Genomic DNA, 6,000 nt, shown 5'->3' with positions numbered 1-6,000 from the left:
CCTCACATACTATAAGACCTTCTCCACGGACCTCCTCCCGAAACTGCAAGCGGCCCTCAACTCCATTCTAGAAGGAGCTGCGCCAACGGCCCAGTTCACAGCCGCGAACATCACCCTTCTACCTAAGGAGGGGAAGGACCCTACGCTATGCCCAAGCTACCGCCCGATCTCCGTATTAAACTCGGACCTTAAACTCTTAGCAAGCGTCCTGGCGGCACGCCTTGCCCCCCTACTACCCTCAACAATCCACCCGGATCAAACGGGATTCATCCCAGGGAGAGAGGTGAGGGACAACACCATCAGAGCCCTGAACATCATAGCACACGCCAGAACACTGAAGACCCCAACGCTCCTCCTATCCACGGACGCAGAAAAAGCGTTTGACCGGGTGGACTGGGACCTCATGTTCGGCACACTCTAGGCTCTGGGCGTGGGACCACACTACCTCTCCTGGGTAAAGGCATTATACACGCGCCCAACCGCCCGCATTCGGATCAACGGAGCACTAACGGATCCATTCCAGATCCACAACGGAACCAGGCAAGGCTGCCCGCTATCACCCCTGCTCTTCGCACTGACATTGGAACCCTTCCTGAACAGAATAAGACAGAATGACGGCATACGAGGGATAACTATAGGACGGACCCACCACAAGACCCTAGCATACGCAGACGACCTCCTATTTATAGTCACAACCCCAGATCTGACCCTACAAGCCATCCAGTCGGAATTTGAAACATACGGCAGAGTTTCGAATCTCCAAATCAATTCAACAAAGTCAGAAATCCTAGGACTGTCAATACATCACGCTCTCAGGCAGACACTCCAGCGAAAGTACCCATATCGCTGGTGCAACCAGCACATGCGATACCTGGGAGTCTGGCTAACACCAAACCCGGCAGACCTATATGCCCATAACTATGTCCCCATCCTCAAGAAGGCGGTTGAGGAACTACAAACGTGGAACACACACTATATCTCCTGGCTAGGAAGGGTGAACGCAGTCAAGATGACGCTACTACCCAAGCTTCTTTTCATATTCCAGACGGTGCCAATATTGGCCCCGGATTCCTTCTTCTCGACCCTGAAATCGGAGGTCCGCAGGTTTGTATGGAAGGGCAGGTCCCCGCGCATAGCCCATTCTCAACTGACACTGCCCAAACTCCGAGGGGGACTAGCGCTCCCCGATTTCGGAAAATATTATCAGGCGACTCACCTTAACAGGCTCTTGAGCTGGACAACGGAGAGATGCACGAAAATATGAGCCCAACTGGAATCAGAAATAACCAACTGCAACCTACGTGCCCTGCCATGTATTACGAAAACCGCGTACCGCCGCATGCGGATACAGAACCCATTCGTAACGGCGACTATGCAGGTCTGGCACAGACACGGCACAAAACAATACTTGACAACGGACCCAGGTCCGCTACTCCCACTGAAAGGCAACCCGGATTTCCCGGCCGGGGACCAGAGCCAGCTTCCCGGCCTGACCAAACACATCCCAACCCTGCGTATCAAAGACGTACTCGGTCAACCATTCGCAGTTCGCCCGATGACTGCACTCTTCCCCGACCAACCACTTACATTCACGCATACCCTAGCACGGGCGCAGATCGTGCAATACATTCGATCAATTCCGCAAAGACCCTGCCTACAACGAGAGCTGACGCAGTTTGAAACGTTATGCACGCAGGACCAGGAACCGACCCGGGCCGTATCCCAAATCTATTCAGCCATCGTAGTGAACAGATATATTCTGGCACCACCATGCATCAGACGCTGGGAGGAGGACATTAACGAGTCCCTAACTGACGCAGACTGGGACAAGATCATCACCCACGTACAGAAAACACCGGGCTCGGCGAGACTACAGCAGAATTCATACAAAATCCTAACCAGGTGGTACATTACCCCATCGAGCCTCCACGCTAGAGACAACCAGATCCCCGACACATGCTGGCGATGCAAAACAGAGACGGGCACATTTACCCATATCTGGTGGGAATGCGCCCGTATTCGGCCCTTCTGGGAAGCAATACGCAAAGCGATAAGGGACATAACGGACGAGACCCTACCGCGGACACCAGCCGCCTTCCTCCTCCATCATACTACCATACCGACGCCGGCTTACACCAGATCAGTCATCCCGAGACTCCTTAACGCGGCCAAGGCCACGATCCCCACGTTTTGGAAACAGACAAGCACGCCACCCTTGAGAAGATGGGTAGAGGAAGTGGAGGACATAAGAAAGTACGAGGACATGAAGGCAACTACCCCGAAACAGAGGGAGAATTACACAAACCGTTGGTTCTACTGGCTACGCCACATTAACTCGGACGACTTTCTACCACATCTTGCAGAACCGTAAGCAGGAACGCGAAGAGTGCAATGGAGGCCCAGAGGACCCCCGAATGCGGCCCCGGGGAGCGGCGGCTCTGGGGCGGCGATGGGGGGCATTACCCTTCCCTACCCCATGGAACCCTCCCCCCCCACCCGAACAGACACACGACGAAAAGGACAACACTCACGACCACTTAATATAACCCAGACACACCACGGCATTACCCCGACTACACCTCGGCGGACCAGATCACTGAACCGAGCAGACGCGCACCGTCCACAGATGACCCACAGGCCACCGAAGCCGAGACGAGGACGACCACATCACCACACATACACCTAATAAACAGCCCATACACCCACGAGAGACTTGGGCCAGCAGTGGACCACAAATGAAACGAATGACACCCAGCTACTCAGACCAGGCGACACGGACACACCAAAATACCCAGCGCACAAAGCCCAAGCACCACACATGGTGCGGGAGCAAACACAGGACTGACCCCAAGACAGCTACTCTTTTTGCACAACACGAGAGACACAGCCCCGCACACACGACCGATACCCACCCCCTTAGCGATGGGACAGTGCCACACAGCAACTCTCGACACCATACTAGATACCATCCCCCCACAGACAGCGGAACGCGGGGGAGAGGGGTAGCCATGCACACGAATGTACACCAAAAAAGAAAATGCACGGCACCCACCAAAGACACCCACAAAGAGAGCCACGCAACGGACCAGCCACACACAGTCCAGCTACGGACCTGGCCACGACCCAAAACACAATGGGACGAGACACTGACCGACGCCCAAACGACCACACAATACACCGTGACACACAAAGTCACAAACTCCCACACATGGCCAGCATAACCCACACCGTTTATCGACCCAGACGAGGCCGACACCCTGGACGGATGCATACCACCCACCAGGGACTCTCGAAAGGGATAGAACCTAATGTACTACACAACTACAGTAGGAGACCTCGTGGCCGCATACCCTCCAAACAGAGGACCCCAAACACCGTGAACACACACTTCAACACATAAGAGCAGACCACAGTACAAGCAGACATAGGCCAAGGCCACAAACAACCAAACCGATTCGCAGATAACACACACAATGATACAAAACTGAGAAGTATTGCTATAAGTTAGACTCAACGTAGGCGTAATGTTAATTACCTTTGTTATATAAGCAGAGCCTCTACATAGGCGTTTTTCTCTTGATGATATTTTGCCATAACAAGCAGAGCCTCTACGTAGGCGCATTTCCGAGTTCTTGGGATATTCGAGCAGAGCCTCTGCGTAGGCAATGATGCCACGAAAGTATACATATATGCTCTGTGAATGTTTAACATAAGAGAACGTAATAAAAACAATTTAACACAAAAATAAAAAATAAAATAAAAAAATGAATAATAATAAATAATAAAAAGAAAATTTAAAAATAATGAAGAATAACAAAATAATAATAGTCAAAAAATAAAAGTATATCATATATATCATATGAATATGATGTATTCCACATGACATTTCTTAAAGCATTAGATCCATATATTGGTCACATTGCTCATATCCAAGGAGGTCAACAGGGAAGGGGGTAGACTGTACTCCGCCTGCAAGCAGGTGTTGGCATCTTCGGGTCATCACAACACAGATAGTCATATATGTATGGTATATATGATCTTCCATCGAAGATAATTCCTGTTTGTTCATAGAAGTCCCTGGAAAATCCATCACCGGAGCTATAAATCCATGGGTGATCCAATGTCCTTCCAACCAAAGGGTCCCCAGACGTATATTCCCAAAACCTTAGAGGATTCGTAATTATGGAAGTTACTAGAAGACACCTGCTGCAGAAATCATAAAAGAAAAACATATAAGTGACTTAAAAACAAGGGTGTCAGGCAGAAGTAGCCAACCCACAAGGTAAATCAATAAGCCCTACCTAATAAAGGCATTGGCTATTCCGGATCAAAACAGTGGTGAGTATGTTGCAAGACATGATAAGAATTGATCACCTGCACGAAAAAATAGAACAATGACACTACAAATTACAACTGTACAATGAACTCATCACAAACAAAATCCCAAACAAACACACCTAAACCCTTAGAAATCACTCTTAGTATTTAAATCCCTTGGATATAGAGTATCCAACTCATATATCCAAAAGAGTTCCTGTTGCTCCAATTTCTTCTTCCTATGTCCTGTCTGGACTGTGTAGAATAAGTGGTGACACATAACATCCGTGTAGCCTTGTCCCTCCTCCGGGACAGGTGTCTTCTATCCAGAGCGAACTTTCCTCTTACTGTCCAAAATGAACTGTTCAGTTAAACCCCTGTCCCCAAAATTCCTAAGCATTTCTTGGGCACGTATCTCAAATCTTTCCTCTCCAGTCACAATACGCTTAATTTGAGTAAGGCTCCAGGGATGAAATTAATCAAAATGCAAATATGAATTATGATCCGTTGGCTTCGAATACACATCAAAACCAAAAACTCCCTCTGTAAGTCTCATCTGCACATCTTTAAAATTAACAACATTTCTATTGAATTCCAATGTGAAGGAGATACCTGGAGTGCTGTTACCCAAAAAGTTCTAGAACAGTAGAAGTTCATCACTGGTCCGTAAACAAACAAAAAAATGTCATCAATAAATCGCACCCAAAATGGCACAAAGTCATTGAACCAGTGTGTTGTATACACAAATCGATTCTCAAAAGAGTCCATAAATAGGTTTGCATAATTAACCCATCGCTGTCCCCCTAAGTTGTTGGTTACATAGTTACATAGCTGAAAAGAGACTTGCGCCCATCAAGTTCAGCCTTCCTCACATTTGTTTTTTGCTGTTGATCCAAAAGAAGGCAAAAAAAAAAAACCCAGTTTGAAGCACTTCCAATTTTGCAACAAGCTTGGAAAAAATTTCCTTCCTGACCCCAGAATGGCAGCCAGATTTATCCTTGGATCAAGCAGTTATTACCCTACATTGAAAGATTATATCCTTGAATATTCTGTTTTTGCTAGTATGCATCTAGTTGCTGTTTAAACATCTGTATGGACTCTGATAAAACTTCTTCTTCAGGCAGAGAATTCCACATCCTTATTGTTCTTACAGTAGATAGCACTAGTGTTAAAAAAAAAAGTGTATTATTAAATACTTGTAAGAGCAAAGTGAGTATACAAAAATAAAGTGATGTATACTCAGTTTGCTCTTAGAAGGATTTAATAATACACTTTTAACACTAATACTATTTAATTTGTCCCCCACATTTTAGCGTAGGACCCACCAACATTGGGGTACTTTGAAAGCAGTGGTGGGCTTAACATCATGTAGCCATATGGTAGAACTAAATCCCCATATTTATTCTTAGATAGGCAATTTAGAAGACTTCTTTGTGTTGTATTTTTTTTAGTCTGAGTGCGCGCAACTATTTTTTTCATCCCCTATGAGCTCGTCATCCCAGGTTTCCAAAACTACACTGATAATGTTCTCCCTGATAGTCTGTAACAGGTCCCGTGTCAGCTGTTTGTATGTGGTGTTATCCCCCAATAAAGTCCGTTATCACCAAGGCCCCACCCTTATCGGCTGGCTTGATGACAATGGATTTATCCTCCCTCAGGACCTTAAGAGCCTGTCTCTCTCTA

Source organism: Pelobates fuscus, chromosome 2 (assembly GCF_036172605.1).
Source record: "Pelobates fuscus isolate aPelFus1 chromosome 2, aPelFus1.pri, whole genome shotgun sequence".
Classification (NCBI taxonomy): domain Eukaryota; kingdom Metazoa; phylum Chordata; class Amphibia; order Anura; family Pelobatidae; genus Pelobates; species Pelobates fuscus.
This window is presented reverse-complemented; position numbering follows the sequence as displayed.